This window comes from Pinus tabuliformis, chromosome 4_2, assembly GCF_031772625.1.
Source record: "Pinus tabuliformis cultivar Carrire ecotype Pingquan chromosome 4_2, CPIR1, whole genome shotgun sequence".
In the NCBI taxonomy this organism is placed as follows: Eukaryota; Viridiplantae; Streptophyta; class Pinopsida; order Pinales; family Pinaceae; genus Pinus; species Pinus tabuliformis.
In genome coordinates this window covers 267,588,054-267,614,011 of record NC_142304.1, presented here as the reverse complement: position 1 = coordinate 267,614,011, position 25,958 = coordinate 267,588,054, and the positions used below count along the sequence as shown (strand labels likewise).

At 42.0% G+C, this 25,958-nt stretch overlaps 1 protein-coding gene and 1 pseudogene across 4 annotated transcripts in view; both read right to left on the bottom strand.

Annotated features, from left to right (window-relative positions):
* Window positions 1-25,958, bottom strand: part of KAPP (kinase associated protein phosphatase) — a 290,614-nt gene that overhangs the window by 103,992 nt on the left and 160,664 nt on the right. The window lies entirely within an intron of this gene.
* Window positions 452-6,375, bottom strand: LOC149169006 (protein DAMAGED DNA-BINDING 2 pseudogene; annotated as a pseudogene). Its single transcript, XR_016259717.1, has 3 exons — window positions 5,095-6,375; window positions 628-1,466; window positions 452-505 (listed from the first exon to the last, which is right to left on the bottom strand). The product of XR_016259717.1 is annotated as a protein DAMAGED DNA-BINDING 2 pseudogene (transcript).

Sequence of the window (25,958 nt, the reverse complement as noted above, 5' to 3'; positions counted from 1 at the left end):
TACCAGTTACTAGTATGTACAACAATCATCTATATTCTAGCTATTACAAACATACATCAAATTTTTAAGCATATTATAAAACATAAAACATTTAAGCATATTATAAAACATAAAACATAGAGCATATTATGATTTATCTAGCAAGTGAGCAACTGTCAACATTTGTCATGTCCAAAATTCAAATAATAATGTTTACAAAATATGTCACTTGGTCACCGCCAAGCCAAAAAGGTTCAAAATTCAAATTCACAAGTCTACAAGTCTAATGAGTAATCTATGACAAAAAGTAGTAGATTGTGAATATATCTACTAATCTCTCCTCCTTCCACCACGAATAGAACGTGGTGGCGGGCCTCCACGTGCTGGCAATGAAGAAGATGGTGCCTGTGGAAGTCGTGGCACTGAAACTGATGAAGAAGAACCCCCTGCTGTTGGTGTTGAACCATGGAACCTAGGAACCAGATGGGGGTGGGGGTGGTGGCATATCAACACGGTCATCATCATCCTAGAATCGCTCAAAAAATTCATGCAAAAAAAAAAACACTAGTTAACAAAAAAATTAAAAACATGAATTAGAGAAATGCTTTATAAGGTAAAATTGGAAAATTCATACCACAATGGACATACCTGGATAAGAGCATCCTCTAATTGCTCTAGTCGCAACACTCCATCCTCCAAATTGGGCTCCTCTGGATTCTTGTCCCAAATCAACAAGTCTTTATTAGACTTTGCATCTTCACAGTAATGGGACAACAATCGCAAGTTGTAATGAACATAAACCAAGCTCTCTGCCCGGTCTAAACTCAACCTGTTCCTTTTAACACTGTGGATGAAAGAATAAGAGCTCCAACACCTCTCTGCAGAAGAAGTGTTTACCACCTGTGATAGCACCCGCAATGCCAAACTCTGTAGAAGTGGAGTACCCCCTCCATGCATGTTCCACCACTCAAGAGCAGAAAAAGTCTCTCGATATTTAATTGCATGCATGCTCCCAAATGGACCAGTGTTGAGCGTATAGTTGCTCACCTGTCTCCGTACCAATGCAGCGTCCTCCTCATCAGGGATTAATTTACTCAATGCAGCCATATATTTTTGGTGAACCTCTTGATCTTGGTGTGGTTTTCTCCTGCTCCCCCCCCCAGGTGCTGGTGTTGAAAGCCATGATGGATGATAGTATTTAGGTGTCAAAACATATGCTAATGCATGCAATGGAATATTTAGCATTTCCCATCGGTTTTGCACCTCTACACGAATATAATTGTACAAGGTGGTATCTCTAGGCTCAACAATGTCTTTAATCTGCCCCAACATGCTATCCATTTGCTCATACACCTCCCCAATTACTGGTCGATCTGAATCTGCAAACTTGATCATGTAATAAATTGGTTTGGTGAATTGCAAAACATATTTAACCTGTGACCAAAAGTAATTGTCAAGAACAGTGTCCTTGACAGCATTAGCACCATCTGTGTCAATGTTAATTTCATCCCATGTTTCAGCACACACCAGATTAGTTAAAGCTTGTCTCACCTTCACTAGCCGCCTAAAGGTGAGGTAATAACTAGCAAATCTTGTCTTTGAAATTTTAAGCAATTGCAACTTGGAGTAAGTGCCATAGAAGTAGTTTACCCTTGTATGCCCTGTGATGAATTTAATGAGCTGCTTCCCTTTCCTGTAAACCTCAGCAATCCACCCACATTCTTTGTGTTTCACAATATCATGCATCAAAAGGTTCAATGTGTGAACCAGGCACCCAGACCAAAAGATGTGTGGATGAGTACGCCCAATAATTTTTCCTGCTGCCTTACAATTTGCTGCATTATCTGTGATCACTTGAACCACATTATTCGGACCAACATCTTTGATTGATTTCAATAGGAGATCTGCAATGTTTTGTGCAGATGCAGTGATGGAGGAGGAGTCATGACATGCAATAAATACTGCACCACTAGAAGAAACACCAAGAACATTTATCAAATGTTGGTTTCTAATATTTGTCCACCCATCTGATACAATGGATACCCCAGAATCTACCCACTCATTTGTAAAACGTGTCAAAGCTCTTTGAACCTTAGCTTTTTCTCTTTCTAATAACATTGTTCTAGCTTTCTCATAGTTGGGGGCCTTGTATCCTTTTGGGGCTTCATTGATGGCCTTTACCATTTCATGCCAATAGGGAGAGCGAAGCACATTGAATGGTACACCGCAAGCACAAAGAAAACGGACTATCTTTCCATCCACATCATCCCTCCCAGCAACATTAAGGAAATCCCCTATTGTTCTTCTACCTCCAGAGCTTGCAGAAGTACCATGAGGAGATGAGCAACTACCAAATTTAGAGGTTGCATTGATTCAGAATGAGTTTTTTGTTTCTTGTTTTTTTGTTGTGCAGCCATCTCTATTTGGATGTATTTTCTTCTTTCTTCAGTTGAAATGTTTGGGCAAATTTGTACCCCCACAGAACCCTTTTTTTCATCACTGTCCAGCACCCCACAAAGATGCCTCCTCAGACGGGTATATGAACGGGTATATGAACCACAATATGGTTTTCCTCCATGACAACCATGAGGGCACACAAATTTGTAAGATCCACCACCCTTTCCCCCATCAAGTTTGGTCACATAGTTCCACAAGGGTGTTGATGTAGCTTTCCCATCTTGTGTTTCAGTGTCCCCTTCAAGTTCATCCCCTTCCTCTTCAAACCCTTCCTCCTCATCATACATTGGGTCACTACTATTAGGACTATCACCAATGTCCTCTTCTGTTTCTTCCCTTCTATTCCTCACCCTTGCCATCATTAAAACCAAGAGTGGAATGATACATAGAAGCCAAAAGAACACCATCTTGGAATATGGATATAGGTGGTGGACAACGGCAACCTGTAAATAAAGGAGCAAGTAGAAACAATGGGAAAGAGTAGGAGAGGGAGGAGAAAAATACAAAAAAAATTTCAAAAAAACAAGGGAGTTTGGGGTTTGAACTTACCTCTTTAGCTCTTGTAGATGAAGTCCTCCAAGCTCTTGCTCCAAGCTCCTCCTCCTTCTCCTAGCTCCTCCTTCTTCACTCCTCCAAGCTCTCCTCTCTTCTCCTCTCCTTTCCTCTCTTCTCTTCTCCTCTCCTCTCTTCTCTTCTCCAACTCTCATAAACTCAAAGTGAGAAAATGAGGAATGAATGGGGGCTTTATTCTTTTCATTCCTCACCTTAACCTCACCCTAACCTCACCCTAACCCACCCCCTTAAGGTTGAGTGAACATAACTTTAAAAAAAAATTAAAAAAAAAATTGTTTTTCTCCCTTGGGCGCGCCCCTTTCCGTCGAAGTGTACGGAAGCGTGCGTGAAGCGCACGCTTCGTGCTCCGAAGCGCCGTACGAAGCGCGCTTCGGAGCCAGCGCTTCGGAAATTCCAGGAAGCGCAAAAAAATTTACGAATCGCGCTTCCGAATTTCCGAAGCGCGCTTCGGAGCTTCGGAGCGGGGGGGGGCGCTTCATGCAACACTGGATCAGGTAATACTAAAATGCCAAATCAACCATTCAAGTAAACCTGAAAATGATGCCGCTTGAGAATGCTTCCACCAGGACACAGATGTAATTGCTGGCAGCCCTTCATGCGCGTAATGATCCTGGTCACGTAGAAAACAGCCTGATCTATCAATCAAACTGAAAAACATTTCCATGTATGTTGCCATTGGATCGCAAAAGCCAGACTCTGTTGGCTGCCCCAACTCCGCAATACATATTTCCAGCTGCACACTGTCAATGCAAACATCTGTAGGCAATTCTATTATTTCTTGTTTCGAAGGAGGAAGGATTTCCAAGAACTTTTTAGGGTCTTGGAAATCATATGATTGGATCTGCTCATCTAAACATTGAATCTCCTTCTCAACTCTTTCAACAACTAACTCACAAAATCTAGTTTTAGTTTCAAAAGGGAACTTTGGAGATTTCAACCAATGAAGCAAGGCACTGAAAAATTCTTCATTAATTTCAGAATCTGCTAACTGATTTCTAACCTCTTTTACAGCTTCACAAAGTGCAGGGTTTGCCACATACCCTACCATTGCATGAATGGATCAGCAAGCACTAGAATGTCTGGATCGAGTTGGAGTCGCCAGGTGAATGCTTCAGCCTACATATGTGTCTGATTGCTGTCCACCATCAGCATCAGATCTGCAACTTGATTTCATGTACTGGAGCAAGACAATCTACAATCGAATGTCACATCAACAGCAAACCATCTTCCCCAGTATGGTCGCCACTATGTTAGCCTTCGAATTTGCCTCAGGCTGAGGAAGGCAAAACTCGAGGCAACATCATACCACGCTCAGCCTCGTAGCTAGCCCTACGAGGACAGGAGAGGGCTCTCTCCGGGTCTATCTCGGCAAAAGGTTTTCAAAGGGGCTGAGATGACCAATAAGGAATACTGATTTTAGGCTAGTAAATTGATAGGAAAAGGGGTTTTAATGGATGATGGGGTTTTCTGGGCTGCATGGGGCAAAGAAACAGCTTGAAACAGAGAAATATAATCAAAAACACAGATTATCTCCTGAGGCAAGGTAGGCAAGAAATTTTAACATCAAATTGAGATTAAATGGAACGGCAAGACTGCTGAGGAGTTGACAAGGGCATAGAAGATGAATCCTTGTCAAACAGAAGAAAACATTAAATATGAACAAACTTAAAGGCAGAGCATACAAATTATGAATTCTACCTTAGCACTTCATTTGTTCAATTGGAAACGATCATGAAATAAAATGAACACATAACAGGCTACATATGAAACAAAGGATGACACAAATGTTAAATTTCATACCACAGGAATCTCAGGGGTCAGAGCTGCATTTTTTATTAAAATCTCTGTCAAAACTGTACAATAGAAGCTCTGTTTTTTTCCACCAGCGCTCAGAATTCTCCCTCTCTCTCTCCCTCTTTCAAATGATTTTTTAATACATTAAATAAAACTCTGCTAGGGGAAAAACAAATCGACCCCAAAACAGGGGCGTTGTTTCACCTGCAGTTACAAAAATAGAGATAGAGTCATTTCTTTTTCCTAAAACAGAAGATCGTTCCCCTTAAAATCCTCTGAGGGCTAACAAACTGGAGCGCAGATCCCATCGAATCAGGACTGAAGTCATTAGTAGGAGATCGGTTGCTATATTTGGATCCATTACTTCAGCGACAAGTTGTTCATTGCTTGTATCGATGAAATCAATTGGATGCAAAGCTATGCCATTGAAATTATCACTTATGTAACGACCAATAACTGCAAGGCACTCGGACGGATCCTTTGGATCCCATTCGGCACGAAAGCAGGTCAAGTGACGATTAAAATCATGACTATGGACGATCTCATGGCTTGGATAGCTCAAATCACCAAAGATAGAATCCCATACACGTATCCGATTATCTTGGCAAGTAGTCATGATTTTACTGCCAGGTTTTGGCGAAAACTAAGCAGAGTTCACAACACGTGGGTGTTTCAACTCTCCCAGGAAGGCCCCAGCTTTTAATTGGCGAATATCCCAAAGACGATACCGCTGATCAGAAGATCTGAATTTAATGGATTGAAATGAAGTCCCACAACTTTAGAACCCTTTTTGTGGATTAGAATGGGTTCCTCTGTTTTCTTATTTGAGCGAATGTCTATCTGGTAAAGAATCCCAAAGTTATCCGCAACCAGTAAAAGATCTTTCTCTGAATTGATATCCATGCCATATAGCATTCTCCATGTTGCCAGTCTATTTCATCCATCAGGATTGCAGTCCATCAGGAGGATTGGAACTCCCGTCTCAATATCAGTGCAGCTAAGTGTTCCATCAGATCCTGATGTGTATATATAATCATCCTTCACGGGATGAAATTTCATACTATTCAGAACGAAGGAATGTACTGTATCATAAACTGTCCTCTCTGTCACTTTCTCATAGTCCCAAATACCAATTTGACCTTTCTTATCTCCTGACATGATAATATTGTTCTTAGTAGGGTGAAATTCTAAGCAAGTTATCCGTCTACTGTGTAACTTGATGATAGCAGAGTCAACCTGGTTGGGAATAACATAAGTTGGCTTGATCATATTGATATGATTTCTGATTTGCCATTCAAATACAAAGTCAAAGCCACTCTGGACATATTTGCGGGGGCCAGGGACAACCCCATATTCTATAGCTATGCGATGTGGGCATGTCATCGTGGTGTGCCCAGGCTGTTTACATAAGAAACATGGCTTTTGAAGGCAATCAACATAGGTAGCTCCTTTGAACCCTGCCTCATGGTCTTTCCGTTTACACACCTCTTGGGCCATATTCATGAGCCAGCTATTGCTACCCAAATCATCTTTTTCGCGAGCATACTTTGCATAGTCATGCATCAGGATCATTGAGACTAAACCCGTGAGTAAAATAACCATCATAAATGAATTGAAGATGGAGAACCAACGGATCTGATGTTCAAAGAAAGGATATTCTAAGTAGATATCAGAACACCCGGCAAAGGTTATGTTGGTCTCGACCCAATGGACTGAATCCCAGCAATCAACGGCTTTGGATTCTCCTGAGTGAGGTTGACATGAATTATTTGGTCATTATTGATTTTCACAATAATATTCTTGAACTGTGATGCCAATAGCGCCATACATATACTGTAATGGTGATGTCAACGAATAGAATGCCAATGCTGCTATTCATAGAACTGATCTAAGACACATATCTAACTGAACCATATATACAATACTGCTATCATACATCTGTGATGCTCTGCAATTGATCATGCCATACATACAGTTTATATGACAGAGCCGAGACTTATCTAGTGCTGAAACAGGTCGATATAATAGTGACGCTGAAACTATAGGGATGTCGGGAGAGTGCTTGTGCCAACCATATAAGTACCGCTGACCATAGACATTATTCTATATGTATATATGAATATAGCTGCTAGCATAGATCTATAGAAACAATACACCCATCGCAGAACAGCGTTGAGACCTCCATACATATTAACGCAGAGACAACATATTGTGTATCAAATTGCAGAGAGTATACGCCCAATTGAGAGACTGCCTATCAACATCAGCCTTCACAAGTGCCATAGCAGCGCCAAACTTGTCAATGACTAGTAACACAAGTTTGCAGGCATCCAAGAATGGCTTTGTCTGTCACCATAGTAATTTCTGGGACATTTTTTATTCCAGCAAAAATCAATTTATTTGAGTAGTCTCCAATGGCACCTTTATCAAAAATAAAGTCACAGATGCATCCATCCTTCCCTATCGAACATATACAGATTTGGTTTCCATTTGATCTTGCAACTGAAATGCTAACCACACTTGAGATACCATGGGCTCCTTTAAATGAGCAAAATGTTTGAAACTTCTCTGGCATAATCGATCAATCTCACTGGAAATTCAAAAGCAACGATATTGCCCCGCTGATCACCACAAACAAGTAGCTGATCCACGAGGCTCACATCAATACATACAATGCGTGCCAAGAATGCTGATGTGAAATCAGCAACTAAAGATGCCTGATATTCTTTTGATGGATCCCCTCCAACCATTGACTTCTCTAAATGTGTACTCCAACCTCCACAATTTTATTCCTCCTTTTGGATCTGTTGTAAAAACATGCCTATGCCCTAAGGACTTGCACCAGTAAATTCCAAGAAGTTGCCTCTCTCTTTCAGCAGACCAAGTAAAAGAGCATGGGTTTTCATGATTAAGATTACTAGATACAAGTTGCACAACAGTCACTCTTCCTTTGCCATCACCCATTGCAACCCAAAAAGATAACTCTCTCGAGCTAAATGCAAGCATCGCACATATTCACTCTTGCTGTCTATGAACTCACGACTTTTCAGAGATGATTTCCTTTACGAACATCTAAGTAGCAGTGGGTGAAAGCTAATTGTCATTGGCCTGCATATTTGAACTGAGATTTTGACAGTCACCTGCCAATTTGACTCTGACAGAGGACTTTGAGAAGACGGAGTCAACACATCGGTATGTCACCATTTTATGCTTTGTAAGGGTATTATCCGTTATCTTTTGCTGACGTGATGTTTGGTGCTAGCAAGGCTCCAAGAGCCAAGATTTGGATCCAAGAGAGTCAGGATATTCTCTGAGCTCTCAAGGATAATATGGCTACAACGCAGAACCAGCAGAAGTTGTATGCTGACAGGGGTCGGGTGGAGAGACAGTTTGGGGTAGGGGACCTAATCTACCTATGATTACAGCCATACCGACAGTCGTCACTAAAGCAGAAGGGCGCTGAGAAGCTCAAGCCCCGCTTTTATGGGCCATACAGGGTGACACGCAGGATTGGACAGGTTGCATATGAGTTGGAGCTACCCCAAGGCAGCAAGATTCATAACATTTTTCATGTATCATGCCTGAAGAAGGCATTGGGACAGCATGTGATAGTGACAGATGAGCTACCACCCACGGATGATGAGGGGCATTTAGTGTTGCAGCCAGAGGCTATTATTGATACTTTTGCAGCATCCATCACTTCAGTTGCTTGAGGACAAGCAACAATTTTCCGGGGGAGACTGTAATATTCCTAATTAGAATGGCTAATTGGAATATTTGATTTTGCTCAATTTTGCCTTCTATAGCTATTTATAAATAAAAAGGTGAGGATCGGGGGACATACTCACTTCATGAATAAAGGCACTCCCTAGTAGCACAACGTTGTAACTTAAAAGGTGAGCCAAGGGGGGCCAAAGAACCACGTAGAGGAGGGGCCCACATAGACACTTGGAGTGACTGCGCAGATGATGAGAAACGTGTGGCAAGAGGAAAGCTACGTTGGAGGAGGTGAGCCTTGGGATAGAAAGAGGCCAACGCTATAAAGGAGAGAGGAGCCTCCTCATTTTGGCATTTGATTATGTGCATTTGAGCTATTCACTTTGACTTGGAGCACGCTGGCTGTTTAGCTAGTCTGCAGCACTGTTTAGTGCATTGAGTGTCTCCGTTCGGAGATCTCACCCTTAGCCTCGGGGGACTTCGAGTGCCTGCTTGGGCAAGGTATTTCCATCAGTATTTTTGCAGTAGTTTCATCAGCATTTTGGCAGGAGGATTGAGCATCTTGGATGACTGCGCAGTCTTGAGAGGGATGATGCAGTTCTTTCTGGCAGGAGTTCTGGATTGAGGTTTTGCAGGTGGATTTGTGCTGGGAGGTTGAGCAGGGGATCAGCTCTTGCATATTGGAGGATTTTGGCTGAGTTTCAGGCAGAGTTGTGGTGGGTTTATTCCAGTGGCAGCGCAGAGCCTTGAGGGATTGCGTGGGTCCTCAAGGGGGCGATTTTCGGGGGTCGGCCATTTTAGAAAAGCTTTCTAGGTTTTTTTGGGTTTTTTGAGTAGAATCTGATTCCAGAGTTTCAGCATTTTCTAAGGAGGGGAACAACCCCAAATCCTCATTTGATTTCTAGCAGCAACAGCAGCACGATAGTTCTCCAGCAGCTTGGACGCAATTCAAAGAGAGGCCATTCCTTTGCTATTCTGAGTGTATTTCTTCACTTGCCTTGTGCAAGTCGAGGTGCCATCTTTTTGATCACCTCCTATACTCATTCTATTACTCAGTATAATAAAATGGCTTAGCATTTCTCTCTGCATTTCTTGAGTATCTGCTTATGGTTATATTGTTATATGTTGCACCATTGTTATTTTTATCTCTTTGAGCTTCCCGGCTACTATACCACTTGTGTGCTTTCTCCTATACTCTTAGACAGAGTCTGGAAAGGACCAGGTAGCCTCCAGATCTCATCCTCTTTTCAGAGACGACATATCTGGTAAATGCCCTCCCAGTCCATCTCTGGTTGGAGTTTGCTTGTGCTTGAGGAATATTCTTGATAAGGGATATTACATAGAAGGAAGCCAACCATGTTAGTCCTCATAATCTAATGAAAAAGGGAGTGGCCCCTTGATTAAAAATCAAAATAACTTTACATTTTTCCTATAACATGACATGCCCACTTTTAGTCCATTATATGAGTAAGCCAAACATTTGAATAAATAAAGGGGCTAACCCCTTGCTAACGTATATATGCCAACAAGAAGTGTAAAGCTTTTGCACCATGATCTTATAGCAGATCCCGCCACAAGCCAAAGTCGTTAATTGGAGCCAAATAAATACACCATCATGAACTAAGATCACACCAAGACAATCCAACTTAGCATAATTATGGAGCTATGTTCCATCTCTTAAATTAAGAGCTCCTTATGTTTCAAGTGTAGCTATAACATACAAGGGAACACGCAATTACCGAGAGGTATTAGTTAAGTAACAAGACAGCGCCTAAGGGTCCATGTATGTATCTGTAAGGCCCTCATGTTGAGCACTGTTAATTTTAGGTATGTTTTATGCTTAGAGCAATTTATTTCAATTTTCACAGTTAGCTTAATATCTTTTCCAGATTAGCAATCACATCAGCATTAAAGTAAACTACAAATAGAACATAAACATAAATCGCAGAAGACAAGTAGAAAGGAAGAGATCCCAAGTGTGTTGAAATGACTTGAAGGCCACCTCTATTTATACTAAAACGTTGAGCACAAGTGGGGTTTATTTGGTTGCTGACCGACCTTGACGAATTGTCCCATAACACAAATAAATTCATATCTCCAGAATACTTATCATAATCGGATGATATTTAGATCAATCCTACACCTCTCAATGAGAGGGATCCAAGAAAAATATCAGATTCAATTAATAAGATGACCCACATGGAGTTTGGCCCTAGTTTCCAATTTTAACACTGCTTCTCAACTAGGGAGAACTCCATCCGCTGATCCATATGTCCGACTGTACTATCTCTGCCATCAGTGCCTTGCACTGCTCTTCTCTGTTGAGCTCTGCTCTGCTAAGCTCTGCTTCACTCTGTTGAGCTCTGCTCTTCTCTGCTCTGCTCTACTAAACCATGAAGAAGAAGAATTGATCGAGAATGTCTCATACCATTCTCTACTGACCCGAAGTCAATTTCATCTTAAGAGAGTGTGTCACATCACTCTTATTGACCCGAAGTCAGTTTTATTGATCCCAAATCAATATCACAAGAGAGTGTCTCAAACCACTCATACTGATCCCAGATCAGTTTCATTGATCCCAGATCAATGAAGGTCATCCTAGCATAGGGAGTACGGTAGATACAACGATGTGTCCATCGATAGTACTACTATGGTCCCTAACCCCATTTCCCTGCTCATTGATCAGATGAGAGGTACTTCCCATGAGTCCCAAACTGCATGGGTAGGATCCTCGCCAGGAGAACTAACCATCCTGTCCACAGGAGAACGAATCATCCTGCCCCACAGTCGCCATGGGAGAACTAATCATCCCGACCCACAGGAGAACTAATCATCCTGTTTCACAGTTGCCACGGAAAAACTAATTATCCCGGCCCACAGGAGAACTAATCATCCTGTTCCACAGTTGCCACGGGAGAACTAATCATCCTCATAAGGTACCATAATGAGAGGTCTATCATCCACAACCTTCAGGTAATGGTTTGGATCGGTTTCACTCCTAGTGAATCTTAGCTTCATCAGACAACTATCAATCCTCTCATACTATGCCCAAGGTGTTTTGCTTCAAGCCATAGAGGGCTTTCTTCCACCTGTATACATGAGATTCCCGATCATGAATCTCAAACTCCTCGGGTTTTTCCAAACCTTTGGACCTACTGCATGAGGGGAATGGTCCCGTTATAGGATTTTCCTTCGGTACATCTCAGACATGTACCTTCATGCTCTTCTTGAATTCTGGCATCCCTATCACCATCTGACTCACATCGAGTAGGGCCCCATAGGTAGACCTCCAGTGTTATAGATGCAATATGTCAATTGACATGATCACCAATGGACCATCTTGCAACTTGATACAAATTTCCAACCCTGAACCCATGAGAAAAAGCAACTTTGAAAATTCTATTTTTTTAACACATACCTTTCCATCGATGAGTGCCACCCTGTAACCTTTAACTTCCATTGTTGAAATGGACATCAAGTTCTTCTTGCGATTAGGTACATAAAAGAGATTTTTTAAATGAATCGAGTTACCCTCATTCAATTGAGGGGTAACATTCTCTACACCCTTTCCAGGATAGATGGCATCGGCTCCAAGTATAATCCCACGATTGTTTCCATCTTTACCAAATTAGAGAGTGCACCCTTCTATCCGATGAAGTGCCTTGAAGCACTACAATCAATAAGCCAGATTCCCAAAGAATCTGAAAGAGGGGGCCAATACAAGATAACGCTTCTTTATCTTATCAAAAACAACATTTGATTCTTCATACCTGGGGTTCCTTGCTTTCTTTGAAGAGTCTGGGATTTCCTTGATGACCTGCATTACCTGTCATTCCTTTGATCATTGAAGATGTCCTCGGAATGATTGTTATCTTCATCAAGAGATGTGTTTCTACCATTCGGACACTCCTTCACATAATGGCCGAACTTATTGCAACCAAGGCATCTACCTGTGCTTCCACCCTTAAATCTGGACTTCCCAATGAAGTGATCTTTAGGTAGGCCATCAGAAACTTCCACTGCACCATTCTGATAATATTCTCTGCTTCAACTTCACCCTCGGTGAATTTGAAGAGGGATGAGAAATCCACTTATCCTTTTGTCCTTTCCCAATTGTCTTCGATGATTTCTCTTTCACTCTTGCTTGGGCATTGTCTTCACCTCAGCTCTGATACAATGTTAATTTTAGGTATGTTCTATGCTTAGAGAAATTTATTTCAATTTTCACAATTAGCTCAATATCTTTCCCAGATTAGCAATCACATCAGCATTAAAGTAAACTGCAGATAGAACATAAACATAAATCGCAGAAGACAAGTAGAGAGGAAGAGATCCCAAGTGTGTTGAAATGACTTGAAGGCCACCTCTATTTATACTAAAACGTTGAGCACAAGTGGGGTTTATTTGGTTGTTGGCCGACCTTGACGAATTGTCCCATAACACAAATAAATTCATATCTCTATGAATACTTATCGGAATCGGATGATCTTTAGATCAATCCTACACCTCTCGATGAGAGGGATCCAAGAAAAATATCAAATTCCATTAATAAGATGACCCACATGGAGTTTGGCCCTAGTTTCCAATTTTAACAAGCACACACTTAACCAAAGTCATGCAAACACGATGACATGGATATCGCAAAAAAATGTGACGTCAGTTGCGACATTTGGGGTTTCCATGCGATATGGGCACACCAAGAAAACTAAGTGGCATGATTGGGTGCAACAACATGCACACATGCCCAACCGAAATAGCTCAACTTGGCTAGCTAGGCACAGCATGGCACACACACACCAGACTAGTGGACTTAGGGATCATGCAAGCAGGCATGAGCCAAGACTAGTATGTGATATGGGCACACGCATCCTTTCACCACATGGCACAACAACACGACGAGCGAGTTAGTTGGAGCTTTGCTGCATGGCACAATTGCAAGACGAAACGACCAAGTCGACCCAATCGAAATGATGTGGGCATGGGTTCCAAGAGGATGGTCGAGGGGTCAACATGACCAAGCAATGGGTTCAATCGACTGCATGGAGGAGAGGGCTTGAAGACATGCAACATGTGGATGATTCGAGTTGGGGGTCAGCTCAAATGTGAAAGGGTGCATCACCACAAGGGATGGGGCCCTTGAGCACCCCACGGCTCATATAAATAAACTGAGGCGTGGAATGATGAGGAAAAAACCACAAGACAACAACATAACACAAACGAAGAACTAGGCTTCTTGTATTGAAGGTTGATGAGAAGGTTGCGACCTGAGTGAGTACTTTTGTATTGTATCTTGGTTGTATGGCCAGGTGGTAGGGCAGAGACCTGACCCGAGCCACTTTTGTTAAAAAGAATTGTTTATAAAAGAGATTTGTGGGGGTTAAGGCCGCAAGCCGTTCCTCTCAAGAGGATGGTCGAGGGGTCAACTTGACCAAGCGATGGGTTCAATCGACTGCATGGAGGAGATGGCTTGAAGACATGTAACATGTGGATGATTCGAGTTGGGGGTCAGCGCAAATGTGAAAGGGTGCATCACCACAAGGGATGGGGCCCTTGAGCACCCCACGGCTCATATAAATAAACTGAGGCGTGGAATGATGAGGAAAAAACCACAACACAACAACATAACACAAACGAAGAACTAGGCTTCTTGTATTGAAGGTTGATGAGAAGGTTGCGCCCTGAGTGAGTACTTTTGTATTGTATCTTGGTTGTATGGCCAGGTGGTAGGGCAGAGACCTGACCCGAGCCTCTTTTGTTAAAAGGAATTGTTTATAAAAGAGATTTGTGGGGGTTAAGGCCGCAAGCCGTTCCTCTCTAAATTTGGTGTTCTTTCATGTTGCAACTAATACTTATGGAATGTTCATGAAATATTGAAGTTTATATGTTGCTAATAGCTATAATTTAATGAAGATGATGATGTTGATGTGGACAATGATACACTTGGTTTTAAGATAAGTTCTATATTCCACTAAGAACTTAACTAAGATATAATAAACAAGTGTTCATTTGTGAGGCATAGTTCGAGTGAAGTATCAACAAGGGGATCAATCCATTAGGGAGAAACATGTTGGCATCACATGGCTAGAGATTGTGGGGTGCCTTAAACTATCAGAAGTCTTTAGGGGCATGACAATACTCTTCATGTTGGACATGGACACATTCGACATGGGTAGGGTACATGTTTGGCACATGTCCTATGCACAAGATGTGTGTCAAACATGTGCCTGACACATGACACCAATCATGTCCTACATGTAGAACATGTGTCGCACGAAAAGGGACCCATGGGTCACTAAAAAAGTGATCCCCGCTCATTTTTCGCATTTTCTTTTGTAGGTTGGAGTTCGGAGATGTGTTCATGTCCAGTTGTAAGGTAAATTACAGATTTGAAGGGATTCAAAGTGCTTGGTAAGTGGATTTTCCAACCATATTTCTTGTTTTTTCATACAACAATGGTTTTTTCTCTTCATTGCGCAAAAATCACGGCTCAATCTGCAAGGGCAGCGAGAAAAGGTCAAAGGGAAGGGAGGAATGCCACTGTTGTTGTTGCCCCCCCTCCTTCAACTTGATCTCCCTTTGCTAGTGTCCCATCTACTTGTTAACCCCTAGATCTACCTCCAAGAAATCTAGAGGGATAAAGGCTAGTTTGCATCATCTCGTTGGTGAATAGTGATGGATTTTAGGCATTAGTATATGAATCATGGTTGTTTCCATTGTAAAGTTCCAGGCACAAGTCATCTAATTGATCCTACCCTGTTTTAGAGATAGATTACACAGATAGAGAGATTTGTTTTGGCAGTATGAGGCACAGGTGCTTGCTTATTACTTTTGAATGCACCTTTGGATTCCCTTGAAAATTTGATTCTGATGAGCATAATATCAGGGGGTCTTTAGAGAGTTTCTATTTTTAGCTATTGCCACACATGAGTGACGAGGCAGCCCCAAAATGTGACACATGGCAGCTTTCCCATGCTAACACATGGTCACTTTAGGGAATGAGATTGACATCTTGCGATGTGCACAAGTATTAATGTGATTGAGACACATGTATAAAGTTAGAATGAGATAACTAGAGCACATGCATCAGTTGGAAAGCAAGGTGGCAATTGATGATAATCCTGAGGAAGATTCTCTCAATTAATAGAGTTTCATGCCAAGTTGACTAAAGCTTGTGCACCTAACTAGCCCTCCTTTCTTTGTTAACCTATCCTCCCTCTCATGCAATTTTCTTTCTCCCTCATAACTCGCCGTATCACTTCACTTGTCGCCACCTCACTCATGACAACTCATCTTAACTAAGTTTGACCTCACTTCTCTTCCAAGTTCGATCTCCACTTGTTCACTCAAACTCACTCTCTCACTCCTATTCGTTTACGCTCCACTCCACTCAAAAATCAATTAAACCATACTACCTACCTTTTTTCGTAGGACTCGCATGAGGGATAAGGAAACATGTGATAATGTGGCCTTGCCACTTGTATGCATGCATCATCACTCTTTCTCTAGTCCAACATGGATCAGCCAAGAGTTCGATTTTCCTAGAACGTATCACCAAAGCAATGATAAAAGAGAAATGAAGGCTCATTCTAAAGTGCAGTTTTCTTCACAGAGCAGCACACCATAACAATTAATCTCTCTCTCATTTCTCTCTAACAGGTTTTTCTCAGTCAGCAAGGGTACATATATTAGAAAATTAAAGAAATTGTAGTTTATATTTGACTTTCTTTACTTCCTAATTACTTGTGATATTAGTTGCCGCTTTATTGCTTTTTATTTCTTCTTCATCAAGCAATTACCAAAACAATGAAGATCACAAAGAGGCAAAGTACACAAGATATAGGCTCCAAGCCAGGGCAAAACCCCGCCACAAGGGAAACCCAGAAAGAAAAATTATCTTCTTATAGAATCAAATCAAAATGAGACTTCCAAGACCCAAAGACCAAAGCTAAGAATCCTCCCAAGTCAGCCCTCCAACAAGAGCTCCTTCAAACAAGATGAAGTCTCACAAGGTCAACGAAGATCGAACTTCTTCAAAGACTGCTCCAAGCAAGTTTCGGCCTCTACTTTAAATCTGTAACTTCGGCCTGCAATTCTCGGCCCTGCAATTAGCCCAAAAACCCTAGACTTTCGCACATGTGGACAGAATTATGTGAGATTCTCGGCCTTCTTCCTTTGCTTGTTCTTTCTCCATGTCTTCTTGCCCTTCAACCTTATTTTCCTTCTTCTTCTATTGCAGATCGAACTTCTTGTGATTGTGTGCCAAATGAGTCAAAGTCCCTTCTTTTTATAGTCTTCTTAAGGGGTCAAATAGGCTTCCTTTGGGCCAACTTCTCCTTGGTAGGGCCGACTTGGTCTTGGAGGACAAATTGACTTACTAGACTCAAAAATAATATTTTTCTTTTGTTACAACAAGTCCAAATGGGACTATAATACATGACAAATTCTTTTTTGACTCAACAAGCCCTAGAAGCATGAAGAACATGCTTTGACCTAGACTTTGAACATGAAACCCATGCTTGAATAAATAAAAATCCTTTTTCTCCTTTATATAAAATATACAATGTCATGATTACAAAAGTCATTATGAAAACCGAATCTAGTTAAATTCTCCAACAACATCAGCAGATTGGTTGTTTCTTTGATCTTTGTAGTGCAACCAGCTCCTTGATCAAATACAAAATAAATATGTTTATGTTTTGATCCCAGCTCTATTGTCTTGATAAGTCTTTGATATCTCCATTGTAGGTTTTAAAAAAACTCTGTGTGTCCTGTATTTGACATTTTTAATCACTTACAGGCGCCTCCTTTTCTCTATCCACTCATGTTCTAGGCAGCTGTGCTCCAAAACTATAATTCTGCAGTGAATTTCTTTCAATTCAATTTTTCATTGGCAGTTTGATAGCTGTCAAAACCTTTTTGATATTATTGTTCATTGTGTTTTAAAGTTTGCAGATTGGAAGGACAGTGTACAGCAATCCAGGGACACCCCGTGTGATTGGCATGCACCAGTCCCAAAGGAAAGGAGGATCTGTTAGTTACCGTATAAGGCGGATTTCTTCTAAAGTTTGCAGCTGAAATATCGATTTGATTTAAATCTATACCATTTTCAAGGTGCAGTTTCAGGTGCAAACACTGCTGCAAGTGAAGCATCTAATGCTGAAAAAAACATTGGTGTAGCAAGACAGCATGCTCAAGAGAATATGGATGTATGTTACAAGACATCAAGGGCGCAACACCAAGTTAGGGGGCGCAGGGACTGTTCTTTGGACATGTGGCTTTTGTCATACTCAGTTTAAGAGAACCTACTATCGAGTTAAGGGCCATTTGTTGGGCCAGCCTTGTGGACTTGGACCATGTAAATCAGTCTGTGGGGTCCAAACAAAAAGAAATGGAAAGAATGCATAATGTTCTTGGGGAAGACGGCAGCAGCAAGTAGAAAAACAAAAATAAGGATCCTCTTCCATTATTGTGGAAGTCATTTACTGGATTTGGGAGTGGCATTGTAGCTAGCAAGAAAGAGGGCAGCTACAATTGGTGGTCCTGTTGTCGCCCGGATTGTACAAGCACCGCGACAATGCTCAGGGTGGGGGTTGTCACTCTGATCCCCGCCCAATCCGTTCTAGTTGTCTCCCAACAACAGGCTATGGGGGGTGGTCCCTATGGAATGAAGTGAACGAAAACAAGTTGAGAATCAACTTACTTGGGAGACACTGATGAATGGCCTAGCCACTTGGTTGAAATTAAGCAAGATTATTGATTAAGTTAGATTTTCTACTATGAGACCAGTGCCTTAATGGAGTCACAAATTCTTGCTTCTTATAAATTGAAACCAAATGACCGGATGGACACCCGCTGCTTGAATAATTGACTAACCTATATGATATGCAAATCCTAGGACCTATGTGCAATGCAGTGATCTTTGTAAATTTTAGTTAAATGCCTAGTCTAAGTGTAACCTTCCTTTAACTATTTTGAAGTTTGGCTCCAAACTAAGTTCTGGGAAGGAGGCTAACAGGAAGCAGGCTAGGGCCTGATTAACGATACGTTCTATTAGGTTTCTATCACCCGATGCTTCCAGCGCTACAGAGATTGTGGTTCTGACGACTGCAAGGTCACCGTGTTAACCACCGTAGAGTTGTCGAGGCCCCTCAAGCTAGATTAGAAGGGTTTTCCTATATCTCTATCAACCTAGCTTACGCTAGGAGGTAAATTATTAATGCAAATCTAGAATTAGTATGCTTATGCAAGAGATTATGAGTGAGATTTATCTTGAGTTAAGATTTTCTTAAGTTGTTTAAGATTATGAAGTAATGGAATTTGTTGAATAGCCTCAACTCGTTCAGGATCAATCTTGATGCCATCTTTCGAAATGATATGTCCCAATAATTTCCCTTCAGTTACCACAAAAACAGACTTGGTCGGGTTTAATGATATGCCAAATTCACACATTTGTCAAAAACATGCCTTAGATGGTTGATATGAGCTTTACCATCCTTAGAGAAAATGGTGAGGTCATCTTGATAGATTTCAATGATTTTGCCAATTAATTCCTTGAAAGCATAATCCATGGCCCTCTGAAAAGTAGCCCTTGCATTTGTTAACCTAAAAGGCATTCTGAGATATTCAAAAGTGCCCGAAGGTGTGGTGAAAGTGGTCCTATGATGATCTTCATCTTTAACCCAAACTTGGTTATAACCAGAAAAACCATCTAATAAAGACATCATACCAGACATGGTTATCCTTTACAACATATTTTCCATGTTGGGTAGCTGATAATTATCTTTTTTACAAGCCAAATTAAGATTTCAAAAATCCACACATAATCTAATAGTACCATTCTTCTTTCTAACAATAACCAGGTTTGAGCACCAGGATGAATGCCGAGCTTCTCTGATGATACCAGCAGCAAGCATTTTCTGCAATTCTTTCTAAACCAGAGGAGCTAACTTAGAATTTATTTGCCTAAGCTTTTGCTTGAATGGTTTGGCCTCTTCATCTTTCAAAGGAATAGTATGTTGAATAACATCCTTCTGATATCCTTTGAGTTCATCATAGGAAAAGGCTAAAACATCACGATATTCGATAAGTAATTCGACTAGACTTTTCTTTTCTTCTTCAAAAGTTCCTTTACCAACTTAACCATATTTGGTGTTGATTTGTGGTAGCATCGGATGTGCTCTAGCCATGAAGTTTGGTGGAGAGGTTGGGGCTCATGAGATCTCCAATACCCAGAAAGGGTTTGGGCAAATTCTAAATAGTTTAGAAGATATTAAAATAATTAATATTTTTAATGGAGTCCCTAAGTCTAAACTTAGGGAAATTAAAATATTAATGTAGATTAATACAAAACTGTGTTAGAATGGTCCAAAAGACATGGATCAAACCAGATCTAATATTAGCCGTCGATTAGCGACTTAATCTCGGTCGTTGATATGTCAACGAGAAAAGTATAAAAGGAGGCTTTAGGGTCACTTGGAGAGAACACCAGAGTGATCAGTCATTCTATTCTCTAGAGCGGGGTTTGCTAAGAGAGATAGAATTAGTGATCGGGAGATGCAGCTGAGGGGCATTTGAGTACAGAGAGACAGAGAGGCAGAGATAGTGCCGGGAGAGAAGCACAGTAGCCAAGGATAGTGACGCAAAGCCAACTAGGGCTCACGTAGGGCCATGCAGAGGCAGTCAGGAGTTGCGCAGAGCCTCAGAGAGGCCAGCATTGCTGACGCAAAGGGCTACAAGGCTGACGCAGGGCCTCCCAGGGCTGACGTAGACCCATCCGGGGTGACGCAGAGCCAGCGTGAGGCAGGGAGGGGCTGACGCAGTCCAGAGAGAGGCTGACGTTGGGGTTTCTAGGGAAGATTTGTGCTAAGTAGCTGCCGGAAGGATTATCCGGAGTTTCAACCATAGATTTGTCAGAAACTGAGAGGTATTACTGCCAAGGAACTTCTCTATTGGGTAGGCCAGTTTCAGCACCCAGATTGTACTCTGATATTGCTTAATAAGAAAACCCTCAGATAGTTGCACCGGTTTTCCCACATTGGGTTTTTCCGGGGACATTAGTCCAAAAATAATGGTGTCATATGGTGTATTTGTTTTTGTTTCTTTCAGTTGTTGGTCTATAATATGTTGAGCATGCACTAGTGTTTATTTTCAATATTTACATTGTAACAATGTAAACAACTTGTTAAGAAAAATAACAAGTAGGTAGGAATAAATCAAATAAAGTGCATGGAGGGTTTCTAACTAAGTAAACTTATAAACTTCAACATGGTATCAGAGCGTGGTTGCAAATCACAGGAGAACTAAGGACATCAGCTGAGCGGACCAACAGCAGCAGAAAAAAGTTGTCCCGAGTGACAGAAGTTGTTTCTAGCAGAACAGCAACAAGAGAATGGTGATGCAGTGCCTATGTCATCAAGGGTGAGCCAGGAAGAGGCAGCGCAGAGGCTAATGGAGGCAAAGGGAGACTCACGCAGAGCCACACCGAAGCTAGGAGGGTTGACGCAGTTGGCTGAGGAGGTCGAGTTGCTGGTGTCGGGATTGCGCAGAGCCCAGGAGCTCTCACGTTCAGGTTGCTGGGGTTTAGGAGGCTATAGGAAACTTGCAAGGTGGAGCTGGTGGGGTACTGTAGTCAGAGCACTACCTAACAGGGCAAGGCCAAGGTAGAGGGAGTTGTTGCAGAAGCGGATTTCTAGCCAAGTAATCCGGATCAGTGTTGTTGTTGCACAAACGATCGGAGAGGGGCAACTTGACATTGGCAGAAGGATTTCCAGGAGGGAAATCAAGACTCAGAGGGAGTCTAGAAGAGAACTTCCAGACGGGAAGTAGAGAGACCCAGCAGGAGTTGAACCGAGAACTTCCTGACGGGAAATAGAGAGACTCAGCAGGAGTTGAACCAAGAACTTCCAGGTGGAAAGTAGACTCAGCAGGAGTCGAACAGAGACTTCCAGGCGGGAAGTAGAAAGACTTAGAGGAGTCGACAAGAAGAGCAGAGCGATGGCCATGAATGGGCTGAGGGATCATGACAGGTTGGATGAGCCATCCAACTTTGTCATTTGGAAGGCCAGGATCGTATCTGTTCTATGTGCCATCAATCCTCATGCGCCACTTGAGCAGAAGTGGGGAGACATCGAGTTGTAGTCAGACGGACTATAGGCGATGAGGGGCAGGATCCTCAAGGTACCCAGCCTCTTGGATTAGACCATGCTACGGGAGCCCCGAAGAGGAGTAGCAGGACTGGCAGATGTGGGTAGAGACGGATGCGGATGAAGCGGCAGAGAGAGCTACAGTGCAGAATTCCCAGGACAGCGCGAGGCTAGCAGGCTGCAGCAATGCGAGAGGCACGGGAGTGTTGCACCAGTGCAGGATGGCATAGAGAGGTGTGCAACGGTGCAAGATGCAGGGAGTTGTTGCAGCAACACAGAAGTCAGAGAGGGAGCACTTGTCAATGGCAGAGGGAGATTCAGCATCAGGAGGGTCTCTAGCCCAATAGAGAGGTCAGAGTTGGGAGATCAGTTACTTACTTCTCAATAACTGAGTTGCAATGAGGCAGTGGGCAGCACGATGCAGCATGATGAAAGGAGATGCAGTGCAGATGCAGCAGTGGCAGTGGCAGAGCCATGGGCAGCAACACAAATGCAGAGGGAGCTGTCGTACAGATGTAGCAATGGCAGTGGCAAAACCATGGGCGGCAATACAGGATACACCAGTGCAGAGGATGGTGGGCAGCATGCCTAGCATCAGCACAGGGACCGATGTCAAATGATCAGAGTAATACACAGTGAGGAGTATTGCTAGAGCACAGTCCTTGCTAAGAGGGAGTGTTGATTTGTGGTAGCATCACATGTGCTCTAGCCACAAAATTTGGTGGAGAGGTTGGGGCTCATGAGATCTCCAATACCCAGAAGGGGTTTGGGCAGATTCTAAACAGTTTAAGAGATATTAAAATAATTAATATTTTTAATGGAGTCCCTAAGTCTAAACTTAGGGAAATTAAAATATTAATGTGGATTAATATAAAACTATGTTAGAATGGTTCAAAAGGCATGGATCAAGCCAAATCTAATCTTAGCCGTCAATTAGAGACTTAATCTCAGCCGTTGATATGTCAACGAGAAAAGTATAAGAGGAGGCTTGAAGGTCACTTGGAGAGAACAACAGGGTGATCAGTCATTCTATTCTCTAGAGCGGGGTTTGCTAAGAGAGATAGAATTAGTGATCGGGAGATGCAGTTGAAGGGCATTTGAGTACAGAGAGACAGAGAGGCAGAGATAGTGTCGAGAAAGCAGCACAGTAGCCAAGGAGAGTGACGCAAAGCAGTGTTTTAAGACTCCGACTCGGCCAAGGATCGACTCCGACTCCGACTCCGAAACGGTAATGACTCGGCCGGCTCGATTTCAATGACTCGGTCGTTGTAAAAAATACATTAAATATTTATTTTTTTTATAAAAAAACATAATTTTAAAGATTTTAAACATAATTTTAAAGAAAACCATTCCTATCTATGTGATATCCTATCTATGTGATGTCCCATTCCTATCTATGTGATATCTGCAGCTATCATGCTATGACAGCATATCCATTGATGGGATTCACTCTACATTAATACTCTCCTAACACAGTTGGCATAGGAATTGCAAGCCTAAACTCCAATTTTGAATCTCAAAAACATGACTGTGACAATAACACTTTAATTCCTTGCTTACTTCTGAGTCTTAATTGTGTAAGGAGCTCAAGCCTCACATGCCTCTGTGGTGGAAGGTATCATAGAAAAATAATTGAGGCCGAGACAGTATTATGCTACAATACCAGTTAAATTAAGTGTGTAGGCCTGTCCAAGTTCCTTTGAGTTTGAAAGGCTTAATAAGTTAATACTATTGAAGACCTAAGTCTTTTAGTTTGGTTCGAGCTTCTTAAAAATTGAAGCCTCCTTCTCTGAGCATTATTTGAATTTTGAAGTATATTGATCACAATTTCATGTGCGAGCATCTCTGTGACATTGAAAGTCCAACCTTAGACATGAAAGTGGCTCAGCACATTGTCAACAGAAGATACCCACAGTCTGTTTAGGGCTGCATACTATTTGTTATTGTCTCACTCATCCAGATTCCAACCTAAAACACCTCCATTCCACTGCGGCTAACCCAGGCATATAAGAAACTGCCCTTCTCTGGTCCAGACTCCACACTGCACAGGGCTGATCTGGATCCAAGATAGGCTATTTGGCTCCTTTATCTATACAAGTGCAGAGTTGCAGCCTTTCCTGAAGCAGCTGATCTGAGGTATGGCGATGCATATGGGGAGAATTTCCATCCCAAAGACTACATATAAAATCGGCCTCATAGACTGTATTTGAATGTGGTCCTGTAATAGCAAATAGACCTATACACGTAGCCCAAAAATTCCCTTAGAACCAAAGGAGCAGCCATCAAAATGCTTCAGATATATAACACAGTGATTTAAAGGAAGGCTTCTGAATACCACTGTAAGATTCCCAAGTAGAATATCTCTGGTATGCTTCCTTTGGGAGATTTAAGCAAACAATTAGAAGACAATGTCCTGTAGGCTGTAGGTGATTTTTATGAATTCTGTTCTCAGGACAGTTTATAAAATGTTCCACATATATGAATAGATTTCTCAAACAGACTCATACATCTCATATCAAACCCAGAAAATTTAGTTATTGCTAGTAAATGACAAAAGTATGATCAGAAGAGTCTTAAAATATGAGTACTCAGTGAATACAAAAGGAAAATTTCACTTGGAAGAACACTTCAGCAAGGAAACACAGCGAAACAGTGAGGTATAGGAGCAATGGAACCTGATTATACCCTGGAACAAAGCTAAAAATTCCTAGACCAAGACCCTGTAGCCGTCCCCTTGTGACTCAGCCGAGTCATATCAGACCCGGCCGGGTTGACCGAGTCATGTGTGACTCGGTCCACCGGGCCGGTTACTTGGCCGAGTCACTCCAGCAGGTAATGAACCGGTTCGAAACGGCCGGCTTGTAAAACACTGACGCAAAGCTAGCCAGCACTCACACAAGGCCACGCAGAGGCAGCCAGGAGTTGCGCAGAGCCTCAGAGAGGCTAGCGTTGCTGACGCAGAGGGTCAGAGAGCTGACGCAGGGCCTCCCAGGGCTGACACAGACCTATCCGGGGTGACGCAAGGCCAACGTGAGGCAGAGAGGGGCTAACGCAGTCCAGAGAGAGGCTGACGCTGGGGTTTCTAAGCCAGATTGGTATTGAGTAGCTGCCGGAAGGATTATCTGGGATTTCAGCCAGAAGATTTGTCAGAAACTTAGAGGTATTACTGCCAAGGAAATTCTCTATTGGGTAGGCCAGTTTCGGCACCCAGATTGTACTTTGATATTGCTTAATAAGAAAACCCTCAGATAGCTGCACCGGTTTCCCACATTGGGTTTTTCTGGGGACATTAGTCCAAAAATAATGGTGTCATATGGTGTGTTTGTTTCTGTTTCTTTTAGTTGTTGATCTGTAATATGTTGAGCATGCACTAGTGTTTATTTTCAGTGTTTACATTGTAAATAACTTGTTAAGAAAAATAACAAGTAGGTAGGAATAAATCAGATAAAGTGCATGGAGGGTTTATAACTGAGTAAACTTAGAAACTTCAACATTTGGGTTCTCAGGAAAACCAATATTTACCTCAATGAATTCCCCAGGATCCAATTTCTTTTTGTCAATCTTTTCGATTGCATCATTTTCGTCAAAGAGTTGTTCCATTGCCACCATGTTTCCCATGGTGGCATTTACCACATCCTTTCCTCTAAGTTTAGATCCTTCTTCCTTAGAGCAAGATTGGAAACTTTCGAATTCGTCTAAGTGATTTAGGAAACAAACAATTTGCTCTTCATCATCAAAAACTTGCCATGTTCCACATTATCAGGAACAGATGGTCTAAAAATGACTTCCATTTTGGCTTTATCCTTTATTAAATTGTCAGAGATTTGAAAAGTGGAAGCGGCTACGGCGAGCTCATCGGCTTGACCGTTTTCTTCTCTAGGAACAATGTGTAAGCCAAATGCATCGAACAATTCTATGGTATCCCATACAGCATTTCTGTACTTCCTAAGTCTATCACTCTTGCATGAGAATATACCCTTAACTTGTTTGATAACAAGATCCGAGTCACCTCTTACAGTTAGCAATTTTATTTTGAGGTCTCGAGCTATTTCCAAACCTAGCAGCAAAGCTTCATATTCAGCTACGTTGTTGGTAGCTTCAAACTCTAGGCGGAAAGAAAATTTGAATACATGTCCAAGGGGTGAAGTGAAAACAATCCCGGCCCCTTTACCTGGTTTTGAAAAAGCACCATCAAAACTCATGTGCCACATCAAATCTTTAGAATTTATATCATCCTTAGGCAAATCTATAGGATCAGAAAGGACAGCATAATTCCCAATGTTGGACTGCATCACA